General features: G+C 42.4%; 1 protein-coding gene and 1 long non-coding RNA gene across 7 annotated transcripts in view; one reads left to right on the top strand and one right to left on the bottom strand.

Annotated features, from left to right (window-relative positions):
• The window catches only part of LOC111248434 (uncharacterized), a 55870-nt gene that overhangs the window by 19053 nt on the left and 8824 nt on the right, over positions 1–27993 (bottom strand). The gene's annotated exons all lie outside the window — the stretch shown is intronic.
• On the top strand, positions 3776–27916 carry LOC147756655 (uncharacterized). 3 transcript variants are annotated; one of them, XR_015323920.1, is made up of 6 exons: positions 3776–4846; positions 20037–21030; positions 22271–24435; positions 25713–25892; positions 26385–26481; positions 26751–27915. It is a non-coding gene; the product is annotated as an uncharacterized LOC147756655 (long non-coding RNA). The 3 variants fall into 3 exon arrangements; XR_015323919.1 differs by having other exon boundaries at positions 3777–4846; positions 20037–20223; positions 20599–24435; positions 26751–27914; XR_015323918.1 differs by having other exon boundaries at positions 20037–24435; positions 26751–27916.

A 27993-nucleotide genomic window follows, 5' to 3' on the forward strand; every position in this document is an offset into this window, starting at 1 on the left:
AAATTGCAGATCGCAGTTTCAACAAATCGCTCAACCGAAATACACCCGCGCATAACAGTAGAATTGGCTCGGTCAAGAGCAAGGCGAGCATGAAGTGATTGCTTTTTATCAGGGTATTCACAAAATAGTTTATCATGCGTTCAGTAGCGGTCTGTCTTAGCTGAAAAACAATCCTTCGATTGAAGAATTTATTATTCATTCCGCACGGAAGAAGCCATAATTTTTATTGACGAACTATTAACTAGCGCCAGAAAGTGCAAACTTGAATTTATTTTACGAAGAACGCCGGCAACAGCTGGGAAGGGAGCGAGGAAAGGAAAAGCTGAGTTGAATACAGAACACATAGCTAAACACCACGCCCTAGAATCACGTGAACGGGCTGCTAACGAACGTATAGTCTTCACGAAGCGCAAAACATAATGAAGATGGCTACGGAGAGGAGAATCGAGAGGGCGTGAGATGTGAACGTTTGTACGGGTACCTATGGCGATTTGGGGCATCCCATTGTAGCTCCTCATTAATCGATACTGTTAACGAACACGTTTCATACGTACCAAACGACTCAAGAGGGGCAGCGTAAAAATCTGAGAAGAAATTTACCCTCCATTCCCATTTTCTACATCAACATGAAAAGTGGAACAGGTCGCACGCGACGAACTGCTCCTATGACCGGTATCGTACTCCAATTCATTTCAGCGACAAAGCCCTCTACTAACGTAATATCTCAAACCCTCGAATATTGGCATACGGAATCACCATATCAGGACTGAACGCCATCTTGTCCTATTACCGAATTCTGCCACGACAGACGTGTCCTGTCGGCGTATTAACATACACAGTTACTTTTGTAGAGAATTCATTTGAGTAAAGGCGCGCAACGACAAGGAAAACGTAGCTGATCCTAACGCTGTCCAGTAACGACAAGAGAACAGAAAGGTGCATCGCGATGCACGCTACCAGAATTTTTGCCGTTTCCCTATGGTTATTCTTTTCCGTATCTTCTTCATCTCGATCGCAGAAAAAATTCAGCGTCCCAAAATAGCGCCATAGGCAGTAACAGCGTGGATCACAAAATTCTCTGGCCCGGGAATTCTGTGATCCGCGCTGCAGTAACGCTCAATGCGTATCACGCATAATACAATAATAGTCGTCGTGGTTGAGTAGTGATCAGATACGGGAAGATATGGCGGAGAAATCGGGAATGGAATAGAGGGAAAGCATCGGAAAACGTTAAAGACTAATAACCCGCAGCCGATTTTACCGCTCTATCGTTCACCTTGTACGCAGAACCGTACGCTGTTTAGTCTGACAGACACATACGCTTAAACGTCAAATGAGTAAAAACAACATATTTGTACGTTCATCATGACGCAGATCGCCACGTTAATGAACTACCAGCTCAAGGGTCGAACGAAGCCAAACGTAGTCGATGCATATAATGAGTGCAGACGGACTCACCAAGAAACAATTCTAACGAAAGTAAAATAAAATAGAAAAAGGCAGACTACTTTTTATTTTTAATCGGACACGATATTGCTCAGAGGTGTGTGGGAAGAGGGCGAAGAACATCATGAAACGCTGTCAATACATTGTACAGACTGTTCAAAGCGGAACGGGGCAAATCTATCATAGCTTGTAGCTCAAGTCAAAATAGATATTTCGATTAAATGTTTCCGATTCTGCCGACAAAAGCGTTACTGATAGACGCTTATCTTCCTTTAACCGCTATTGTAAAATCTCCAATTTGGTTAGAGTTTCTTGTCGTGTTGCTTCCATCGTGGTCCCTTTTCTGTCTATTCAACGGCTGCGTAATCCGCTGCGAAGCGGGTTCATAGTTTTGGTGAAGGTTCGTCCACCTCGAAAGCGTTCGATAATAGCAGGCCTTAGCTCATTTTCAAAGCAAACGGAACCTCCTGCCTCCTGCACGAGTAGGCCGTGCTTTCAATCTAGGACTGAACTGGCTTCTTTACGCTAGCAACGATATCGTCTAAATTGATTTGTAGCCGCAACAAGCAGCGCGACAATATCTAATCCTAGCTAATTAGTATACGCATTTTCACTAGCCGTGTCTGTTCGTTCGGTAATAGGGCTCGTTTGTATCCACACATGTCTATCTAATGTTGGCTGAATGCTATTATAGGTGGGAGAATAGTCAATTTCTTCTGCAGCGTTCCAGAGATCGAGTTAACGCGTTGGCCTAGGCGACGTATTTGCCTGTGGGTGACGTGCGCGTTGTAGGGCATCGCGACGATCAGCCGACCGGATCTGCCTACGTAGTCGAGACGCTGATTGGGCTTCAATTCAACGTCGGAGACAGACAGACTTATCGACCTGCTAAACTTGATATATATATGGCAACAGAGCGGAGCAATGGACCACTCACTCCACGGTGCCTTGTAGTGCAAAGATGGCGTCGGCTTTTTCGACACATTCTTGAATACTGCTTGATGTTTAGAACTTTGCTGACATGGGGATCTGGCCGACAGCGTTATGCATCTTTCTTCGAAAAGATAGCAGCCTTAGTTTAACAAAAACTAATCATATATGGAAACATCATTACATAAATATCGAAAAGTCATACATGCACATTTAATCTAGATCGATATATAGAGCTGTTTCTTAATTGAGATTTGGTTTTAAACCGCTGAAAACTTCTCGTTCAGCTCGACGTCACACGCTAGCCAAAAAGATCCCTTTAGTAATCGGAAGCGTTCAATTGATTAGATCTTGGTCAAAGGAACGAGGCCATAATATTGTTAGATGGCGCCCATGGCTTTTCCCGACTAGTATATGTGTGTACGATAATGTATATTATGTGGCCAGCTGACAAAAAGATCAATTTTCGCAATATACGTTCTTATGTTATCAATGTACTTAGCATAGTGCCGTATAGGTGAGAGTTGATCAAAATTCAGGCCTTAAAAAGAAGTTGTTGATTGTCATTCCTTACTGTTGTTATGATAATCCTGCTCACCCTTGCACCGAAGATAGCAGCGCGATCCCGAACGCTCGATTTTGCCAAGGATGATGGAGCTTCTTCAGCCATGTTCACTTACTTATCACTAAAACGATGTATGGACGCATAGTGACACAGGTAACAATTTAAGTAGGCTAGTAGGTCAACTAGGCTTCGGTACAGGAAAAAAACATAGGTCTGAGCAACGACAACAATACTGCAATGACGAAATCCTGATTACTGCAAGTCACGAGTTTTCGGCAAAAAAGAACACGAAAAATCGTATCTCGGAGTGGTAACTAAATACGGGCTAGTTGGGAGAAGCATACGGTGCCGCTGGATATTCTGATCTATATTCGATATTCTGATACTGTGATCTGGTCGTGAACGTTCAATTCTATGGGGATCTCAGAGATAGGACTCGCTATAAGTTCGTATCATAGACGCTAATAAAAAAAACTAGCTGGTCAAAACAATCGCTCAAATACTTCTCTCCCCTATTTATACGGGTTATAGGCGATATTCCATACAGTATCTATAGGTAGTAATTAGCAACGGCATTTACGTGTATTCTAATAACCCGACGAATTTACTTATATCAATATCTAATGTAGGGTGTTAGCAGCTATTGCACAAACGTTTTCTCGCAGCTCTCCGACGTCGTATGTGATAACGATTGCCGGAAGTCGTGGCTGCATTTTACTATCAGGAATGGAGAGAACACACATTCGTGAATGTCCGCGTCCCTTCAGGCTGTCCGCAGATATACGCATGTTTAACGATAAGACGAACGGCGGATAAATGCTGAAGAGCTGGATAATTTCTACTTCAAACCGCTATGCCGTTGTGTTTTTGTACCATAAGTCGAACTCTTGCCATGTTTCCTTTTTCCATTACGTATTTGTAATGTTACGCGCAGCAACTAACGGATCTTCCCAATATGAAAAGGTATAACGTGGGCCTAAAACCACGCACGCTACTAGTCGCGGTGCGTCGCGGATTCTATGCACGAGAAACGTGCTCGTGCCCGTTCTAGCAATGCATGAACTACTGCAACTATACGAACGCTGCCGATTCTTCTGTTTCGGCTTCGAGAACAAACCTTTCGTTTCATGTTGACATCGGGCCCGGGTCATCAACGAACCTAATCGGTAGCCGTCGTGCGCGCCAAATCGGCGGTTTATAAATACAAACATGTCATTACCGGTGGCCTCTTACAGCAGTTCTTCCGTGCAGTTCTTCGGCAAACTAGCCGACATTCAACTAAAGAAAATAAACGCCACTCATGACAATTGCTTACAGATGGCTACCACCGCAATCTCTTGACGGGTAATTTGCTAGCTGCCTCTGTGTGGCTAACATCGGAGCCGGCTAGTAGCACGCCGATTGTGGCCGTCATCAAAAGCACCGGCGGGCCGACATGAACATCAGCACCGAAGCAATGGCGGCCACCGAGACGCAATTAAGGTTTCTTTTCTTACATCTGTAACCTTCACTTTCGATGAGTAACACCGAGGCCGTATCACCAACCAACGAATGGAAAGATGAAAATTGGAAAAACGAGATCAAAGAAGATGCCAAACCGGTCGGAAATCTACGATCATTTGGGGACCGGCTGATAGTAACACTAGCGGAGTCAAACAAACTAAGGCCATACGTTTGTCCTTTATACATCTATGCGTGTGTGTGTGTGTATGTACTGACATCGCAAACGATTCTTTGGCGTTCAATCTCAGAGATCACGAAAAGAAAAACGCTGGAAGTTACACCGCTTAGAAAACACTGCCGGGTCTGACCGGGTCTACACTGAAGAATCCGATCCACCAAAAACTGATAGCTAAACCTGATACAACTACAGTTCGATTGAGAGTATCGACTGCAATTTATCAGGTAAGTTAGTCAAATATCGACCTGTCATATTGCCACACGAGTAGTATATATGAAGTTGATCATTTACGATCAGAAAATGTGCCGCCAGTAAGCTGAACGGATATCACTATATATGAACATAACAGTTAAGATTGCCCTCTAGGGATCCCCATCTCACCGACTGCTACATCGAGAACACAGAATAAATCAATGGGATACCGGCCTTTCATTGCCTCCCAGAATTTCTCCGATAAAATGCAATTGGCCCGAACGAGTGATTGTGTGATGATTGCATCGAATGTGACACTAATTGGGTCGAGACCAATAAAGCGGGGCCAAAAGGCGATATCGACGCAGATACTATCATCTCTGTAAGCTTGTCATTTTCCTTACGATTGCGTTGCTTTGTGTTCCGTTGTCTATGAGGACGTATATTTCGAATTTCGGCTTCCAAAACAGTATCAGGAACAGTACGCGTATCGCATAAGTGACTTTACATGGGGCAAGTCTATTTCAGCCTTCATTCTGAGTATGTAATGCTAGTTTTATAGTGCGCCCCCTGTCAATATAACTGTCCGTTAAGGACGGAGAAAATCTGACAACCACTGGTTTTTGGCACTAGCTCAACGATTCGTCGTTAAACATGGAAAAAGCTGTTGTTTATACGATCAGCGTAATACTTGATTGTTGCAAGTATTATGCTGATCGTGACAATCTCCAGCAGACAAACAAACGAAAAACGAATCTTGCTTGTTAGCTGGCTGCTTGCCCCATAAATGCCTCACTCAAATGGGCACAGCGCAAATATATTTGTTCACCTTGTTTCGGCCTTTTTGCTTCTGTTCACGCGATGGCCGGGTCTAGACGGAGTGTCAAACGTGAAACCCTAACGGCCGTTTCGGACTCGATCACCCGTTTTTACTGCGACCACTGCTGTTGCTAATACGACCGATGCTGGAAAGGCGCCAACATTCAAACCGAAGCGATGACACTGAGACGTAGCAGAAATGTACACATGAAATGGACGGTTCTGGAATAAGTGTAACAACGGTGACAGATCAGATCTTGGCTTCGTCCATTGAATTTGATTAGAGTTATCGTCGATGACACAACAACACGAGAGAAAGAACACAGACTCAATAAACGAATGCATAAATCGACGATAATATTAAAGAACTCTAATTAGTAGAATAACCGCTATATCGTTATTTGGGTTAGTGGTCAATGGCAATTTTTCCTACTAGAAACACCCTCGCTCGCCTCAGTGTGCTTCACCTCTGCGTGAACGAGTATATACACGTGTGCGAACTCCACAGCGCTGCCTCATCTGCACAATTTTACACAATCAATCGTATTGGAGATACGCCGTACACTCTAGAGCAGAAATCATTCGAACTTTCGGGTTCCTATTGAACGCGGTCTCGCACAAACCGAGACCGTATTGCCGGTACAACTTATATCTAAACAGCTCCGAGTGTTCCGAACCTATCCACGGGTAATACGTAGAGTATAGACTAACAATGAACAATATGACTGTCAAACATTTCGTGCAGCGTAGGCATTCCACCATATTTTATTGGATTGTTATTTTGCTTACTTCCATTTAAGAAAGGTCGCTGTTAACGTGGAGAAAATCAGCATTCGAAGGTTACTGTCACCGCCAATTCAACATTCGTACTAACGTAATACAAACAACTTATTATTCTCTTGTATCCAATGCGCTGCTGGCATCAAACGAGGCTGAGCGGACGTCTGGAGGGCGACACGACATAAGCTTTTTTTGTTTAGCACCCAAATGCCCAAAGGTTCACTTCCAATTCGATCTTTAGCATGACCACTTGATGATTAGTTCACAACTGGACGTATTCACTGCGAAGTGTAGTACAACAAAGGTGAAAAAAACGTCCACTGCAAAACAGTATCCCTAAAACATAATAAAGTAGTTAGATTATAAATTATGCGTTTTTAGCATCTTAGACACAAGCTAACTTCAATTGATGGGTCATTTAGCAGCACGACAAGCCGTTAGATGATTTCGTGCTGACCTGGGCAATGAACAAACCCGCACGACCAAATGTTACGGCTTCGACGCTAACGTCGACATCGTATCGATAAAGAACGCATCGAACGTAGGCGATGAGCAAGCTGGGGCCAATCTGTAGCCTAAAGGCGTGGCTATTGACTGCCTGGCCCGAAGATCTAACGTCAATAGTAATACACAACAATAACAACACGGTGCTTGCTACCATCGACGACTTCAAGCTGGGGCCTTCAGGACCTACCCGCCCGTTGGTCTTCTGCCCGGCACTCTTTCACCTCGGGATAGTTTCGTGACAGTCTTCCCGCGCATCGCCTCTAGTGTATCCAGTGCTATCACCATTGCTGACAGCAAAAACATGAATAACATTAAAAGTTCTACTATTAGGACAGTGTAACTAGGCTGTTCTTACCATCGACGTTCCCTTGGAGCTGTTGGCCGTACTGGCACTAGAAGCCGATAAAGTCATCCGTTTACCCGCTGGTGACTCTTTTGTTACAGCCGCCGTCCGCCGTAGTGGTTTAGGCAAGCATGCCCTTGATCGAAGTGATTGTTGGATCGGCGCTGACGGCGTTATTTTGTTGCCATCACCGATATGGGCTAAACTGTTGTTACAAGCCGTATCTGCTGTAGGCGCTTGGAGAGACGCAAGCTTTCGCTGACTTTATCCACAAACAGCAGCAATAGCTACCGGCGAAGGTGTCGCTGGTGCGTCTGCTGCTGCAACACAATCCGTATTGACCTCACTCGTCGATTCTGACATGGATGATTGTCTGCATCGATATATGATTAGCAGAAAATTGCTGTTCGAGCTGATTCCCCTTGTCAAAGTGACTTCGTAACTTCAATAGCCACAGTCGTTTATATGTATATACTAGAAATTGGAGATGCCAGAGAGATACCCGACTTGCACAACAGCCGCACACTGATGCCACTTAATTCTGAAGCCGCAGATTCATTTAATCGATAATACTTTGAAAGTTTACAGATGCTTTAAAATACTACTTTAATAGTTCCCGCTCGAAAAGTTCTCTGAACTGCTTTTAATGTTCTAGAATTTGTCATTCCCACGCACAAGCCAAAGTTCCGGTGAAACTCTACGACTCCCAATGGCTATCAGAGTTCGACTGAGCATTGTATTCGAGCGCATGACAAAGATAATTTTCTCAGCAAATGAAGATGACGTTATCCAGATCTCCCGACACCATTCATATCGAACGAACGATTGAAAATTATAAATTTCTCAGATCCCAAGTACGTTTTTTAAATGCGACCGCCTCAAATCCAATAACAGGTTTCGTTGGCGAATATTGTTGGCGAGTCCAAGATTAATAATGACTCATAGTATCGATATTTAACATAATGTGCGTCTTCTGCTCAACATGGCAAATCTGGGAACGCCACAAGCACGTGTCTTGATCAGGATCGGTTTGACTGATCTGAGTGTTGAACCTTCCTATCACCGCCTCTTATTTACGATGCGCACGTATTATCGCTTGCTGGAAAAGCTAGAAAGATTGATAGTACCGTTCAGCATTTTCATATCTCAGCCAATATCGGATGTCAAGATTCGACACCAGCGAATGGAAGTGGCGGGAGAAAGCGAACGTTGTTCCATCAACTGACCTGCTGGCGAATGCAGTGTTAACAAACTAGTGAAAAACAAAAAAAAAAATGCAAACAAAAAACTCTATTTTGAACAAGCAGCGTTATTATTCAACCTTTATAATTATTATATTTTATTGTAGATATTTAGTGACAAATTTCCGAGTCCAACGATTTTCACGTGCTGTCATGTGCTGAGAAAGTCACCAGCGTGATGCACTTCTAATCGCGCTTTAGATAATCGAGTATGGTACGAACGACAAAACGGTCTCACGGAATTCTATTAATCCAACATTCACGCGCGAAGGGCGCTGTAAGTCGACATAATGATAATAAGGAACATACACAAACCAAACGTGTCTATATATACATGTATGTTGTTTGTTTACACATGCTGTCTGACATGTATATGTCTTCGGCCTTAAAGCAGCGATCTCTGATTGTGATCGTGAAATCAGCCTGATTAAGTTGATTGAAACTTGTAATAGTGGTGCGGCCACCTAATCGACTACCTTGCCTGGTTCTTGATAGACAAACAACCCCGCTCTTATTGTTAACTTGCATGTTTTTAAAGGAGATTACTACTAACCAACAAGTCATGTTGACTGCGGCATAATGGAGACGATCACTGATGAACTTTTGCTCTTTTTCTATGAATAAGAACGATACTTACTGCTCAAACGTAATCCAAGAAGCTTCAAGTGGGAATTAAAGAAAAAAAAAAGGACAACTTAGTAAACACTCGCATGGTAGATTGGTTAAGGCGTACCTCAAAGCGCAGAAAGAGAAAAATATCGATGCGTTATGCATCCTTCTCTACAACTGCAAATAGGTGACCCGAATGCCTCGTTTTGAAATGTGATGATCTTGTGCCTCACACAATTATCAGCTACTGAAGAACACCAAAGACCCGGAGGCCACGTTAATATCGATCCTTGGCATTCGTGTTTGCTCGTAGACCATAAGCGTTTCCAGCTGAAAACATCTACAAGCACCCCTCTACGATGCGTCAAAACATACGCGAACTCCCAGTTATTTTCAGCTACGTAAGCCAATTTTGTGAATAATGCTTATTTCGTATGGCACAGGATCGGACTGAAACGTCAAAACTGACACCTTCGCGGCAGGCAATGAGTTGGCAATGAGCACAGTGGCGACAGTAGCTGAAGGGTGCCGCCATGTTTTTTATGCGTAGTCTCGAAATACATGATAGGCGGTACTAGGTGAAACATTGAACTTTTTTGAAATAGGCAACGAACGCGCGCCCCCGTCTCTCCTAAGCCTTGGACGCCGCTCTCTATTTAGCAATAGGATTAGCGCTATGATATAGATCCTTTCGGCTGTTTCATTGAAACGTACTATTTACGTATCAAAATTCATTTCTGAGCATTGCGTAAGTCAGAAGCATAGAACCCTATCGTCTCGGCTGGCCTGCGTCAGAGTCGACCATTCTTCATGTTGCGACTTGCGTGTCGTCAACCGCAAACATCTACTATATGTTGCGCAGTAAAAAAAGACAATGTTTGATCTCGTTTTAGAATTATCGTTTTAGAAATACTGAGAAGATTTCGAATTCGTTCAAAACATCGCTTTGCTTAAATCATTCCTTTCGCGCGATGCTGCCGTGTTCTCTAACTGTACCTTCTATAGAGACGTAAGGGAGGGATGGGCTTCGTATGATCCACATAATAAACGCTGGCAAAGTGCAGCGAAGCACTTCTTGACTCTCGTCGATATTCATAATAATGGTCGTATTTGAACGGATGGACACGACACTGCACTTCTGGAAATTATGGTAATTACCATTATGAAACGTAAATAATGGCATAAATTGGGTTGAATTGGGGTAGAAAAATGGCGATATGGGTCGGTTTGTATAACAGTGTTCATAAGGTACACAACAGCATACAGCCATTTAGTTGCTGCGTAGGAGCGGTGAGAAAACACAAATTCGACTTAAATTACTCATTGCAGAAGGCAGTTAGTTTCAGTTGGATGATAAGGTAAGTACTTGTCGACCGACTGAACGAGCAGTTGACCCCGCGCCTGCCTCGATCCTACGGCATAATCCAAGCAAATTTTCACAGTACGTAACGGTTTTTTAACGATTTCGCAGTTTCACATGAAACTCGACCGCTGATACTGGCGGTAATATAGGCAAGTTAACACACGATAAATTTTATTTCTCACTGACGGCCACGTGTTCAATTAGCGCTCCTTTTCCAACAGCGAAACTTCCGGACGCGTGGCCCAAACAACCTAACTGCTGACGATGTTCATCTCTCCCATCGTCGCCGCGACAGTCACTGGCAGAAGCCGCTACAAGGTCTACTTGGAAGGCGCAAAAATGCGTTACAAGGCTTTCGATGTGGCCTTCTTTGTAAGCAATAGCCCATGAAAGTCCCATTACAGAATGGTGTGCCGTTGGCCTGCACGTCTTTCATGCGTCTCTCGCTGAGCATCTGTAACAGACATATCATAAATCATGTGGTCAAACCTTGACAGCATTTGTTTCTGACAAAAACGGCTTCGATAATACAAACTATCAAATCTTAAGGTACATCGAAGCTATATTATGTCTTGCCCTAGACGATAGGTGAAGGCTCTGGGAATCCTCTAGTCTAGAGAAAAGATACAATCAACTTCGGCTGTCACTAGAAAACCTGCGATGGTTCCGAGCAGTTCTTTACTTTGACGGAGTGTCGTCACAGAAGCTACCCGACAAGCGGAATGTATGTTGAAAATAGAATGGCATGCGTAAAATGTGGCCAATAAACAAAAATCAAAGGTTTTCGCAGCAAGTATTTGTATATAGTTTAGATGCCCTACTTCGAGCGCAGCGTCTGTTATTACTATCACAATAATATTGATGATTCGAGTTGTCTGTCAAGCCGGTCCACTCGTAAGCTAGAAGGGACTATTAATTTTTCTCTCTATAGAGTTCATCACTGGGTGTCACGTTCGTGCCTCAGTTCACGGGCCTTCGTAAAACATCACTGTATACTGTGCTCAGTCCATGAAGCGCAAAGCTTCCTACACACAAAACGCAGAAAAATTACTATAATTTGCACCATTCAGTAAACATAGCGCTAACTCGAACTCAGATGTTTTTCGTGACTCTTGTTGAAACGCCTCCAACAAGTACAGAGTTTGAGTGATATGCTCAATATATTCTAAATATTCTACTGATTGCTTTTGGCAGGGCAAGCACATTGTACTCGTGATTTATTCCAATTTCCAGGCAAACATGTGTCTAGGATAATCGGCTAAAATAGTCGATAGAAATTTATTTTTCCTTTGCGGGGCAGCCCGCCGCCTGTCAGCCTTAACCTTCTTGACACGAACGGGTAACCTGATTGCAGGGTTCAGTGTTGGGAAAATCTAATGACACTTCACTCGTTCCACCGTTACATGTATGCACATCCAGCCGCACAATAGATCATCTCACGCACCGTTCGGTCCAGTCGAAGTAGTAATTCTCCGTTGTTCACAACAACGGTGGCATTAGGTCAACTTGTGCCCTTTATTTAAAACTGCTGACGCAGGAACCCTGACTGCGCCTGCCAGCTACGACGCGGATGGCTGCCTGATTAATTTACAGCCAGACAAACAGGTTGCTTCCGGACGGACGATGCGTCAAAGGCCAACTATTTCCTGTGTTCTTGGTTATGAAGGCAATGGTTAAACATCCATCTGTAAAGTTACTAGAGATAATTAGTATGACTTATGAGCACTGATTCCGTCACCAGGTGTTGATAAAGAAGCCTGGAAATAGCACCGGTCATATTACCAAAGTCCCGATACTCTTCGTCAATATGACGATTATTTTGGTTGGATTTTGACAATGCTTAGCCGATATACAGATCAGATTCGCTGGACTGGTAGCCATGTCTCTTTTCTAACCCAAGTCGATGGCTATGCAAGACTATCAGAACATGATATATAAGTAACATGAACACCAAGTATCGTTTTGCTTCAATCAAAGCTAAGTCTGTAGGAAAAATATGAGCGAGTTCGATACTTCTCCTGCAATTATTGGTAGCGCAATGACGGGCCACTTAGTTATGCTATCAGAAGGACGTGTCACCGTATTTTGGGGTATCAGCGTTACGGGATCTTAGGTCAGGGTCTTTTTGATATTTTTCTTTTTGGGCAGCATGATATTTTTCGCTCGGTATTTTAGTTATCAAGCCTTGCTTCAGACGGCCGGCTTCCAGCTCGAAAGCGCCATGTATCTACGCCTGGACACAAACCTAGATCCCTCGTTTGTGTATAGCAGAAAAATCTATTAAAGCACATGAAAACACTGATAAAAACGTATCGGTCTAAGTAGTATAGCCGCATGTTTTCATGAGCTAGAGAACAAATTGGCATGTCACATAGGAAGAATGTATTCGAATATTCTTTATTTAAACTGCGGGAACTCATACGACTAGGTCCAGTAAGTAAACCTGAAGGCTGCTAGTTCTATCTCTGTCGATTTCTAAGTTTATGGGCTTGATAGTAATAGGTAAGTTAAATCCCCGCCGCTTTGAGCAATTCTTATTAAACACAGTTCTGTTATTGCTAAGTATATTCAATATCAATAATGTATCCGTTATATTTTTCTGGATGCATCATATATAAGTTTACACATGGCGAGTGCGTACAATTTTCAATATCTCTGTAATATATACAGTTACAAGAGGCTTACGCGTAACACTCTGCCACAAGTAAACGCAAGCGGAAAAATAACTCACTATTATTGATTAGGCGCTATTACCGAATTCGAATGATCAGTATCAGTGAGCCGGCGAACAACTTTTGCTTTTTAGTGCGGTTCTGCTTGTCGAAATCCGCTTTCGTTCCACATCGCGCATGACGCGACAACAGCGACCTCCCTTCAGCCGTTCGGCTACGCTAAAACATCACGTGAAATGTCAGAATCGGCGTATTTTCCAACGTCAGCGGAAATACAACACAGGAGATTAGATTTGGCGGCAGAAACCGGGATTTTTCTAATCGTGACCTACGCGAAGCAGTTCTGCTGGGTCGGATCTCCTTGGCGTTAGGAGCACACGCTGGCGTTAACGCCTTGCCAAATAAACGGTAAATAGATTACGGTACCCGACAAATCGTTCCGATTTTGTTTGGAAAAGCGATGCCTTAATAAAGACTTCGTAAAGAAAACCCTCACTAGACTGGAAATCGCTAAGACACTTGTAAATGTGACAAGTGGTGCGAAGTCTTGCATTTCGTCTATTTGAGGTTACAGTTCAAAATATAGGGTCGTATCAGGATAAAGTCTTCAGGTCCGGACGCTCACTTGCCATTAAGATTGGTATAAATGCATTTATTTTTGATCTGCCCGGTTACCAGAAATTTTATTACATTTTTATTCCTTAAATCCTCATGCATCCAGCGAAAAATCTGCTCTACCAATAGGCTCCGTAATCACAGTATTGTCGCGCATCAAAGGATGCCAGCGAACAGTTTCTAACTTAAGTAGCAATTGCTATGGTAAAAACATTAAAACCTACAAACCGAAGTATTTACGTACCAATGAGGTGCTGATGATCTCGTCAAAACAAACCAAGCTATATTATTGCATATATCATTTGCATGGCCTGCTTGGAGAAAAATGATGGCCACATAATGGGCGTCACTAAAGGTCGCACTGAAACAACAATAACTAAATAACGCCGCTTTTAGGTCAACGGACACAGATGGTCACATATATATATATATATATATATATATATATATATATATATATTGCTATATATATATATATATATATATATAGCAATAGGTTTTGAATGTTTCATTTCTTTTTAGCTGTAATACAGTCATTTTTAACTTCTTGAAAAATGACTCCACCACAGCTCATGTAATTGCTTTATGTACTGCTAATTGGAATCAAATTTAATCGTAGATATGTTATTGTCAACGGTTCTTCTTATCTACTAACTTCAAGATAGTATAAATCTTTCGAGACCGGTGTACGTAAAGGGCAAGAACAAACGCTCGTAAGGTACTGGCAGTCACCCAACGAAAGTACACCGGCTCCACGTGTCATTATTTGTTGTTGCCGAATGGTGTTTGAACGACTGAGTTTTTATCTATCCGTCCAATCACTTTACTCCCCAAGACCCTCAGCACGCTGGCAATGGCCAAGGAAATTCGGTGCAGTTATATCCGGAGCGGTAAATTAATCCACTGTTGTGCTTATTTTCAGTTTTTGACATTCACAGCCCAGTTTGCAATAGCCGACAAGCACAAGGTCGTCTTACTCAAAGCAAGACCTAATTTCTGAGCATGCAGGACAACCGGCTCAGCTTACTAAGGCACGATCCGGATCCGATGTTGGTGCCATTCTTGAAAATTAGCGCTTCTTTATGCATCCCTAAATACGCCACAAACGATAACAGTATACACAACGTGTTCAGCGTTTCAACAGAGATACCTATTCATCCACTTGAAAACGCGAGTTGAGGATGTGCACCCAGTGCATATAATGCACATCTAAGGCAAACTAACTATAAAGATACGGAATACGCATGAAACGGTATCTGAATAGCCTTAAGACGCACGCACAAACTCAGTTTCACCGCAGTAGTGTCCGTGATGTACGCGCCATGCCGCCGCTATTTGCTATGGCGATCCTCACTATGGGGGCTAGTTGTACTGCTGCGTGCTTCTGAAGATTGCCTTCCATCGCGTTGGAAATGCTATTGGTAGATATTTCCTTCTCCTCTAAGCACCATGATACTGGCGGCCGAGAGGGCAGCTAAAGCCACGAGCGGGACCGACCGATCGGTTGGAAGACTCTGGTCGGCAACAGCAGTGCCGGCAGACGCACAACGCAGCGCGCAGCGATACAACTTCTTACCACTTCTGTTAAGAATCATCAAGCCAAGATCAACACCGTCATATTAAAAAAAAATCATTGTCTGTCCGTTTGTCTGCCAGCCAAACAGGACGACAAACTATCGTGGCGAAATCGGCAAAGGACCTGCAGCGAAAAAGCGGCGCAATCCGCGCGAACTGCTACGATTCAACTGAAGAAGGGAGAAGATCGGCGCTGGACACGGGAAACATATATGGTCCGGAGCACGATACTTTGAAAAGCGACGAGCATGAACACGGCAGGGCGGAGGCCGCAAGAAGAAAATAAAGAAGATGAGCGGAGGACGTGGAGTTGCAGAAAGGCAGCGCGAAGCGCTGGATTGGATAGAGTGGCCCATGTAGAACGGATGGATTAATGGCGTCACATAGTTATACATATATATACCGAGAGAGAGAGAGAGAGAGAGATTTTAATTAAAGAACCTCCAGCGAGAAAGCTGTGTTTCCGCTAGCGGGACCCATCCGGCTGCCCTGACCTGGTTAATTTTTACATCGGCTTCAACCCGGGCCGAAGAAATCAACTCTAGCCAATATATATATATATACATATACATATAGCCTGAGGATGTCATTGAGCAGCAACAAATGCCCAACGACGGGTCCATCAAGCATACAACAGGGCCATGTGGCTGGCACCTTTCCAGTAACCAAACTGAAGCCGTGGTCTGCAGACCTGCAAAATCCCGAGTTTATAAAGATATTAATTTTCAATGTGCGATTTAAATGCGATTGCTACAGCAGCCGATAATGAGACATCACAACGAGCTGCCAAAATTGGCCGAAGAGAATGGACTTCACAGATTAGAAAGGTATTTGGAAATGGCCGTATTATTTTTGCGTTGCCTTTTTATCTCGAGGCATTTCGCACAGTATTGTTGTCAACGAAGTGACTGACGGTAGGCTCCACAGTCGTCAGGCGTAAGACGCTTCGGAAAACCAACTAGCCTTTACCCCAAGGTTCGTAGATCTAAAGCAAACGTTTCTTGTATAAACAATCACTGAGTGGTGCGTATATCATTAAGGGAGTATAATATATACACTTGTCCGTACGGATGTTTGATAGCCAATTTATGCTTGGAAAAAAATCGCTAAAACGCTTCTCTTGTGGGGCAGCATGTACGCACGGCAATCCTCGTAGAGATGTTATAGATCAGTAATGATTTTAGTAGTAAATAATAAATGAAGCACCTAATTAGCTACGTTTATTCTATGCAGATTTTAATAGTCTGGAGAAAAATTATATCTAGTTATTGAAATTTCTATTGGGCGCGATGTGAAGTGTCAAGCTTTGAAGTCGTGCCAACAAGATGCTCACAGAGCGAATTGGTGATTGCGTATTTTTACTTTTTTATTGTTTGCATCCATTCGAATATATGAAAACAACAAATAGAATAACCTCGAATACAACAGCGCCTTTTGCGATATAAGGCTGGGTAGCCATATTAACTGCTCGACAATCTTGGTTTCGCTCAATGCGTACATATTCGAACAATTTGAATTAGCGCTCGATGATAGTGAATTAAACTTTGGGTAACACTAGCATCGTCCCGAAAATCAGTACGAAGAACGTGGCCGCTATCAAACAATTAAGTGTTATTATTATGATACGTGGAATCTGAGTACCAATCGTCGACACAGGCCGCAAAGGTATCTTCTTGGAGAGGCAATGACGGTCGCGGTGCAAATCAAGCGCCTTAAGCGTATCTCAACAACACCGCGGTGCGATGTCGGCAGCCGTTGGAGCTGTCATAAACTGTTCTCCTGCAGCTTCGTTTTTCTCAAGAAGTAGTATGGTCTGCGTAGACCCCCACCTTCATTACGACTAGCTGCGAATGATATCTATCGGTTATTACTGTGATTATCAGAAGCAAAAGAGTTGGAACGCAGCCTCATGCGCCGCTACAAATTCATAAAAAGATATTTATCTAACAGCCGTAGGCTGGCCACCACCTTTGGACAAGCATATATATTAGCAGAATTTATTCATAATCAAATGTTACATTTCGAAGCGGAAAAGAAAAGGGCCAAGTCAAATTGGTCCCAATAGTCACTGGTGCTTCCAACGCTATTACCCGAAGGACAGCCGTCACCCGACTAGATCTATTAATAATGCCCGTGACGGTGGTTCAAATCCCTCTAAGTGACTCTTCTTCGACACTCTTCGTTGTTTATCGCCTCCATGATCAGATCGTTGCTAGGACTCCAGGACTGAAACGATTACTGCGATTCGCCTCGACCCGTTATAAATTTTCCATTCGGCATCGCCGTAGTCCCCAAAATGATAACTTTGCGGATCTCAGTTTGTAGAACGCTTCCAGGCAACCGCACGAGCCGTAGGATGAGCCGCTGAGAACAACTCGAGCATTGATGAAAAGGCGCGAGGAGTTATCCGCTCAAAACTTCACTGTAATTAACTAATTAACTACAATCACTTAATAACTAATTATAACAGTCACTCGTGACTAACTTTTCAATGAAATTACTTGAAGCAATAAAACAAGCCGTGAGCAAACGATCGACTGACGCATTATACGATAAGATACCACCTGCCCAGTCTCACCGATAAGCGCTGCATCAATCTCTACTATAGTAAGCGAAACCCCCACGCGTTGAACTGTCCGCCAGTCTGCAGGTATATCTATTGACTTTAGACATTATATCTATATATACACACAAATCTTTTGTAATGGCAACTTTTTATATAGTGTAGTTATATAGTGTATATGAATTTCTATACGACAGTCACTGTAACTTAACTACTATAGAGCCGTAAGTGTATCAGCGATAGCTTCGCTTCTTCCGAGCCCTTGCGGTGTTCTGTTGTTTAGACAGTCAAACCGAAGAAATGTAATTATCAAAAACGAATATGTTTCCAGCACCAAAAGTACCTTTTATCGGCTACAGGAGCCGCAGTAACAATCACAAGAATGCCCATTTTCTTCACGTTAGACAACCCGACGTGCAATGACCCCGCAGCAATACCAATTAGCCAATAAGCAACCACTCGACAGTAACTAGCAGCCTTCTAAGTCAGTCTATGCGTTACCGATACGCTAGTAACGTATAAAAGGGAGGGGCATAAACGTGTAGATGCAAGAGCGCACATGAACATTTCGACCCGCGATAATTTTCACCACAAAAACGTAAGTGCTATATTACTCGGCAGTACAACAGTTACGCGACAGTAAACAAATCTAGGGCGTACTGATTGGCCTGTAAGGCCCATATCTACAAGGATGACACACACAGCTATGAAGCTGTTTCTGTCGAACTGAGCCGAGCTAAGGATTCGCGCACCAGCGCTGAGAACATCGCAGCTGAGACCACAATTCGCTGGAGCTCAAAAAACTTTTTCTCTGTTGAGAGAAGTAACATTTGAGGCTATATATACACACACATATATATATATATAAACGAAAATGCCGACGAAAAGAAAAGCTAACATGATTTCTACCCGGAAAACTCCACACGAGTCATCCGCGTATTCGCAAACAACAAACGAAAGGTAAACATTTACCAGCCGAGTAACTGATGTAATTTCTGATGATTGCTTGCAAGATCGTCACTATAGAACATGTGTGACATCTCTCGTGTTATCTAGTGAACACATCTTTGATGCTTATCTCCAGTCATATAGTAGCTCAGCCGTTGTCGTCAGACCAACTGTATCAAATAAATCTCGTTTTGGCTGGAGTCTTCACGAGACAGCTTGGTCGAAAGTTCCGAACGCTGGGTTGGTGGGCTATGATAACGTGGATTTAGAACAGATACCTTATGTGTAAATGGACCGCTCAGGCCTGGCCAGAGACCCAACACTAGTGTGCACGTAATGACCTAATGTATATTTGTTTAACTGACACCAGATACGTACAAGGAAATTCATAATAACAAAAAAAAAGATCACCGATTCATCCTTGTAATAAAGCTTGATCCCCAGTTTTTCGACATTTCACGGCAATTACTGCGTTTGAATAACCGATGAATAACCGTTTTCGGCGAAACATGGCTTGTTTGTGTAAAGTGACTGCTGTGATTTTGTCATGATAGAAAAAGTAAATTTCCCTACTTAGGTTCCAGATCTAGCCAGTACAGACGATAAGTAACGTTCCTTGTCAGCGTTCAATAGTCGCCAAGGGTTTTCTGTACACCTGAACGCATCATGTGTGTGGCGAAGGAACTGAGAACTGGAGAAGACCTGAGGCCTTCTCTAGGTATGACAGTGATAATTCCCGTTCCTTACAAAAGTAGCCAGTAAAAACACTTGCGAAAACAGTTCGTATACTTGAAACACATGTGAGGATAAGCTTTAACTCAGATCGATTCATTTTCTTGTGCTATTTAATTCTACTATTTATCGTCGAGAACGAACTTAATAAAAATTATCGACTACGTCCATAAGTTTACTAAATCAATCATACACAAAAGGCATACGTATTCTATTTACAACAAAATTTAAATGCCGAAATCTTGGCATCGGAGTGAGACCTATCTACCAATCGATATATTTCGCCGAAATCGGATTTTGTTAGTTCCTTTACAAAACGAATAGTATCATGAAGTCATGGGACTATACGGGAAAAAGACTATGCAATGGCCGACACTTATGGAAAAACTAGGAGAGACTAGGTTTAACTGGATCCAACGCATGGCATTGTTATTCAACTTTTTACTATTTTGCAGTTTCAACGTGAAGAACTTAACGCGACAGACGACCGCGGTGTCGTTGATGACAGCGGTAGGAAAGTATTATAGCGAACAGTCACTGATCGACAATAAGCAAAAATAGCACCGCAAAAATCATCTGCATAGCAGTTCCCGAAATAAGCGTTTGCCGCTATGGTACTTGGCAAAATACAGAATATAGTAGGTAAGTCATTGAATATACAGTTAAGAATATTATCCACAGAGTGGAACTAAAAACTTAGAAAACAATGTGCGGTGCAAATATTTCACATTTGTTTGTTAGTCACACGCAGTCTTGTAACGTCGCATAGTCAGCCTGAATTTTCGGCGCAATTTTTTCGTTCCGCCTTCTCTCAGACTTATGTAAACACTTGGTGACGAGCCAATGAAGCCGCCTTCGACCTAATCTAGGTTCATCAATGATAAAAAAAAAATGCAACCCTTATGCAAGTGACAAAACAGGTTTTTCATATGGGTAACGTGGCAGAGTTGACATAAAACAAATATTGTGAACGTTTGATGATATGTTATTTTATGTTAAGCCTTTATTTTTTCGTAGCAAACGCTATTAGCAGCCTCGTCAATCTCTGCGTGACCAAACGCTATCCAGCGGAAGCGAAATTATGTCAACAACAGCGACCGCCACGATAGCATTGCAGACGACAAAATCCTCATCATCGTCATTGTTCTCTTCAAAATCGTTGGAAGACAGCATGCAGCCAGCTGTAAACAGCTTCTCCGTTTGTGCACACCCGCAGAATCAGCGGTTCCAACAGGTCACTCAACGCTTAATAGCAGATTAGACTTTCAAATACGGCCAATGTCCGATGGCAGCAGTGTCTACGACAATGTCTTCCCGCTGCTGTTGCTGCTAATGACTGTGGCATCTAGCGATTCGTTTTCGCCAGCCCCACTGACTCACTCACTCACCAACAACGAGTGACAACAAGAGAGTACTGAATGATAACTGCGGACAATAATCAACGAAAACGTTCGTATCTTCTCTATTCTTTTTCGATAATTTGGCTCACTTTTTTTTCCGTATTTCTACCCTTTCCTCGCTCTACGCACGTAGCGAAGTGCCGCAACTGTCGCCATCATCTACCAGGAACAGGAACTGAGCCTCATCGTGAAGTCGAACGACTTCAATGGAGGAAGGCACCTGCTGCTGCTGCTATCGTGTTGACGCACCAAATACAGGAGATTATCATAACAATTCGGCGATTTGATTATTTTTGCTGCTGAGCGCTGTTGCCGCTGTTGGTCCTGCTTTCCTTTGATATCGTCGAACGCATCACGACACTTAACCACAGACCGCTCCCAGGCCATCACGGGGCCTACGCCTGGACGCGTCCAGATTGTAATAATGGCAGAAGATGAGACCGTAACAGCAGCGGCCGTTTCAGAGCCTGGCGCACGTCATGTTTTATCGATGGCATATTTATTCGATACGATCTTCAGCGTATGGTCGTTTTATGTGTCCAAATAATAATGTCATTTATTCCTGGGCACTGAAAAGCTACTATTGTAAAAAGCGGCCAAGGAAGGTAATCGCCGTCAAATGCAAAAAAAAAATTACCCCAATAAAAAGGCAGGGTATACAGGGGCTACGGATACTGTGAAGACGATGTACTACATATGTGCGCATACACAATGGAGAAATCATAAACAAGTGAATACAGGAAGACAACTCGTAAACATCGTAATTGCCGTAATGTAAATCACCAGATGGATTAATGCATTGAACAACTTGATAACCTGCCTTATCGTACCACGGAGTAAGCCGCTGCTAACTTAGTATGACCACAATGTGATATTTTTTGCCACTTAGTAAAGGCTAAACTAAAGACCCTATCTGTTGCACAGAGGTACGTACATATTTGTACTTAGTCTACCTTAACGGAGGTTGCTGGCTTAAGGACCAAGAAAAATAGGCCAGTTAAAAGCCTAATTGAGCTACTAAAATTGAACTATATAGGTAATCTCATTACTACTCATTTCAGCAAATTGAGGCAATACAGCGTCTTGCAACAGACGGTAAAGAGTTAGGTCATTTTAAACGTCGTTTCATGTATGAAGATATTATTCTTACTACATTGTGATATTTCTTAACCAAGTCCACTCTTTGATCCTGAACGAAATTTCCTACTTTGTAATAAATCCAAATACTGTCCTGCACACCCGGTAACCACGCTTTTCTGCGTTTCACTCTCGACTCGTGGCGGCAATAGCCCAACAATGGCACGACACCGCCGTTCAACTACTAATTGATTCCGAACACGCGCGGTCCGGTGACGCGAACTCACAAATGAAGAAGGTTACTGTAACAAGGATCGACCGCGATGGCTAGGGGAGGATCAGCGTGAAAGTTCCGGACGCAAAACGGCTAACGTCCGTCATACAGTTACGTTTGACAGGTGCGAATTTGATCGCTCTTAATAACCGTACAAGGCACGCTATTTGAAATAGTTTTCAACTAGTTTTTTATATTCCCTATGTGGAGCACAATACATCCGCATGCACGAACATTCATATCTATATAGTCACAGGTAAAATACAATAGGTGGTATTAAAATCGGCTTTTTAGTGTCAACTTCATTCGAGACATCTTTGTGAAGAGAAATAATGCATTTATCGTAGATTCAATTAAATGTTTCTATTTGTTTCATTGTGATACTAGTTAGTTAAAGATTCCACCATTCTCCGCATGAATAAACGTAAGGGGTCAAAGCAGGCGCACCCCACCTTACCGAGGGGTGAGAGATCAACAGGTATCGTTGTTGAGCTTTCTTGTAATCAGAGCTTACAAGATGTTCTTTGTTTCTGGTCGTCTACTCTAAACAATTCAAGCTCAGTTTCAACGAATTTATCACGATGCCTGTGTATGGATATTCCCGCGGACCACCTATTAATTATATTTTCCCCCTTTCCTTCTATCATATATGCGGTATTGTTGATAACCCAATTCCTTCACTTCTAGACAGACACGCTAAACAACAAGACTTTGTGTTAAACACAGACGGGTATAATTTCCCAAAGGCTCGTTTCAAAAGGGTGCCTCTACTACTGACCCCAGAACATCGCCTGATTCTGCTGTTATCTAATGAACTCTTTAAATAAATGCGTACACATTAATATAGTATTCATCCTATGTGCTACGTTTACGCTGATCCGATTTACAAGACAAATCAAACCGTAACCGATTCACCGTTTATCTGCCTAAGTATTTTGTCTCAACTCGGAAAGATCTGCAATACGCAAGTATACAGTGACACTGGTTAATGGGCGCTGATGTATATGAGTTTGTGCCGTGTAAATGTTGTTTACAACAAGAAGATAAAATAAACACACAAAAATCAGGGAAAAACGGAACATGATTTCAATATAGATGCAACAACACTGAATATGTATCGATTAAAAGAAGGTAGCATTTTCCGAGCGCCGCGCTACCGAGCTTGTTTTATCACGATGCCATTGACCTAAACGATACTGCTGATCTAGATGTTGATCACTAGTGATAGTTGAGGTTACGTTTTTGCTAGTTCGCGTCAGACGACGTCATTTGCTGCGTACTTGTTTGTACGCTGAGTTCGTGTGGTGTTTTTCTAGAATACAAATTATGCCTGGATGACTACAAGCGCTAACTTGGCCGATCACTGTGACATTTTAGCTAACCGGGTGACGCCGTCACAATGATTCTGTTTCTGTATTTCTATCAACGAGTGCTTAATACGGACACCCTTTCACTAGAGCAGTGCTACGACGGTGGTGGATTATGACGACAACGTTTCTGGAACATTCGATGACACTACCCATGCTTTCGCGCGCGCCTGTACAAAATTTCACAACTAACAATGTTCGTTTTCCAAACACGAAATAGTCAGACGTGAAACCCTTTGTGAGAGATCGTTGTTTCATGTGCTTCACACCCAAGCGAGGATTTATAGAGTTCTAGGCTAGAGAAGTACACGATCGGTTTGCTCACGTCGCACAATCGTTTAATTACATTTACAGATTATACCTATTTAGGACCTAAGAACAAAAGTTGGTCGCATCAGCTGTGGGCTAGGATCAATCGCGGCCAAGACTAATCGCAGCCCCTCCTCGCTCGTTTGCGATTTACCGATGAAGTGCTTATTTTTTTTATCACATCTCGGTTAGGAGGAGTAATTATCTAGATCCGCTGGCTGGTTCCACGCCCCCTGAAGCCGCGCGCCCTTATCTTAGAATGAAAACGACAATTGCGAACAGCGCAAGTATTTCCGTAACGACTAGCTTCCGCTGGTGTGGATCAGCAATGAATGTATCAACAATTTCGTGTACCCAATAAACATAGAAGAGTAATAAAACTATCGTTTACTGCGTTCTTACAGGACAGTTATTTCTTCATAGCTAGGTAAGTTGAAGTAATAAAAAGTTCAGTTTGACCAACATCGATCAGATAAAGTTATAAAATGTCGCATAGCTTACATTTACTGACGAAGCGCAAAGGTACCTATACAATACATTTTCGATCGTTGCAATTATGATATACGATGTAGACATATGTAAATAGCTCAAACGGAGCCAATCAAATCCTTTTGCCGTATAAATTACGCACCGAACTAGCCTTATAAGTGATATTTCTACATATGATTGGAACTCGTATAATCATTATATGGGAGCTCAATGCGAATTTTGCGTCTCAGGGAACAACAGAAAAAATTTGAATTTCAAGAGCAAAAGCGCGTTCCAATTAAAGAGATAATTTTCCCATGTTACTAACTTTGAAGTGACTCTTTTTCCACTATAGCTATCTACTACTGATCGCTATTATCAGTTGTTTGACTATACATTTCTGTGTATATGATGGTGGACCGTAATTATCAATTAGACAGAGGTCCAAAGCAATTCCTATTAACCTCGTGGCTGGGGTCGCCACAAGTGCCTCGGAGCTGATGTTAGTTTGCTTGAATGAACGACTGGTGTTGAACCTTCAGATCGAACGATGGCGTATCTGATTGTGTTCGGGCCGATTTCGAGAAATGAAATATTGGCAGGGTGTATATAGTACATAGACTCGGTATTTTTTTTGACAGCGTTTTCCGACCAGGGCAAGTATTTCTTAGTAGAATTCCAATTTGGATCAGCAAAGACTGAAGTCAATACTGGTTGTGTTTATTTTAGATAGACTAGAATAATCAAATGGAATTGTATGTTTTGGTTTATTTTCATATGGAACATATATGAATCTGGTCCATGCTCGACATAAACCTTATTATCTATCAAGTATTTGATACCGACGGTTATATTGGTCACAGAATAAGAGTTCGTAATAAACACGTTACGGCAATTTGTCTACGCTATATTATTGTACCCTACGAGAGAAGGCACACGTGGCGCCTATGTAAGTGGCGCCAGATACCTCGTGATGCGGTTTTTACTAGATCTATCTATATTCTTCAGCAGCACGTATCGTAGTATTGTAACATAATTCTGTAGTGCTTAGCACCAAAAAGGGGTAAAATTTTTTCTGTGAACATGCATTGGTCAATATCAATGCCCAGCCCCTTTTTTGACTTTTTGTCGGTCAATACTGAATTGAACTAGTACAGAAGGAAATCAGCCTTTGTGTGATAATCTTCGTGGGCATGTGACGAATTCAATTTCTCATGTGCTTTTCTCATCGAATAGGTGAAAGTTAGTCAGCTGGCCTAGAATCGTTCCCCTACAAACACCATGCTTGTACAGAGGGCCGAGCACATATACTGAAAAGGTCGGCGATTCATACAACGAGAGCTCCTATTGAGTAAGCTCATGTTGGTTATATGGCCTGCGAATCGGTCGGCATATGGACAACTGAGCTTCACACAGGTATATTCACATATCACACAAATCAATCATATGGATATTCACTCAGATAAAATGAATCTCTGCATTCACAATTCCTACTACTGTTCCTTAGGGAGAGGGAGAAAGGGGGAATGAATCTCAAACTATATTTAGTATACTTAACTATGCTTACATGGGATACCTATACCAACATACACATACATACATGTACATATATAATCCTTAACGTAATAACCTGTTGTACCCTAGAACAAGGTAATAAAGATGTTATCAATTACGAGCTTACTCTGTCTTGAAACCACACACTTATCAAACTTTAATAAAGAAAATTACAGTTCTTTCAAGATGTCGTCTGAACGCTGTTTTATCTATCCCGCCACTTGCTTATCTGTTAGTTGAGTTCCTTCTAATCTCAGCTATTGTTACAAACATCGCACCGCATTTCTAGTATACTAACAGCGTACGCCTTAACAACTATTATATTTGCACTTCTGATCTTCGTCTTCTTAATAGAGAAGAACCGGCTGACTGAGGCGGCAGGCACTGACATCGACTACAATTAGATCCTGGCAACATCAGCCGTAGCTTCTGTAACCTGCCAAAAGTGTGGGTGCGTATAGAATTATCCCGATAGATCAGCCGACCTGCGCACGCCCGTTATAATACCTAGCCCTGAACTGCCAATACTGCCCAGTTTTTGGTTTGGGTTTTTTGGGGAACTATGTGTTGCTTTAAAGATCGATCACTATTCGTATAATCGGCATCTGAGAGCAGGACACTGCTGTTCGTCAAACTAGCAAATGTCGATCGAACGAATCGACGACTCACGGTACTCTTAGCCAGCTATATCGATTAACGTTGCAGTATTTTGGTTTGCAGCTGGAGTCCTTCGATCGGCCTGTGCTTCAGATGACTGATTCTCCCTACATCTTGTTGTCTTTCGCCTTGCATTTGTTACCCATAGTAATATCAAGAGTATAAAGATCTGCCGCCGATCTTTAACTAACCGAATACGGCACGTCTACCTAACTAGCTGTCCGTTGATGAGCCGATACGAACGAATTACAGTAATGAAGGTGGTGACGCATCCAAGCACGCCGAGAAAGCCGTAGGATACAGTTCAGGTCATACTACTCCACAGCATTTGCTTTCACCATAGCGTTAAAACATAGCGGCACAAGAATCAGCGGTAACGATCTGTCGTAGTCTATCCTCGCGTTAATAATGATTCGTTGTTTACGATAGCGACGCCGGCAACGCTCGTAACTATTCCAGATGCAGACGTAACGATGGCATCTGGAGCGTGTGGTACGGCTAACAGCTAAATGTCTCAATCTGAAGATTCGTTGCCGAAGCAGCCAAGTTCGCCCACGCCGGGCTGTTCTCACATATTAGTACTATGTAGTAAGAGCTAATGTTTGAATAAGTTTGCGTTTACAAGGGCGATATAGCATTGTGGTCGCAGAGACTGACGTTTATTAGATAAACCCTCGAAGTTTGTTGAATAAATTCAACTTAGCAAAGCAGAATAGTCTTTCCTTAGTAAAATTCAATTATCAGTTCGACGTAATATTTAAGATGCATCACCGTATGGTACATATGAAACGCAGAAACTTGATTGACGTTAAACGCGTCACGGAAAACACGAATAATGAAAAGACCGAACAAAGAACCAACTAGAAAATGTAGTTTTATCTAAGTAGTTTACAACGAATACTATGGGTATAGCATTTATCTGATGCTAAATAAGGTTTGTTCCTTGTGGGCAGGAAGGTTTTTAACATGATCGACCCAACTGGTTTATTTAATCGAATGCGTTTGGATGGATGTATGCAACAATGCACAATTACATCAGTTTTCTCAGTATTTGGACCGGGTGAAAGCAACGGTGTTATAATAGAACATAAGAGTATACAGGCACAGAACAGTTCAGACAAATCAGCTTAGGAAGTCAAGAGACAAACGATGTAAGAGAATCAATGAACCCTATATGTGATTTTATATATGGCTATTTCAATTTTGGCACATAAGAAATTAAATGTGTACGAACGCAAATATAACATATTCACTTGCGTAATTATTGCACACGATAATACTACTCCTAATTCTAAAATTAATAGTA

The sequence above is a fragment of the Varroa destructor genome, unplaced genomic scaffold (assembly GCF_002443255.2).
Source record: "Varroa destructor unplaced genomic scaffold, Vdes_3.0 BEIS01000003.1, whole genome shotgun sequence".
Taxonomy (NCBI): Eukaryota; Metazoa; Arthropoda; class Arachnida; order Mesostigmata; family Varroidae; genus Varroa; species Varroa destructor.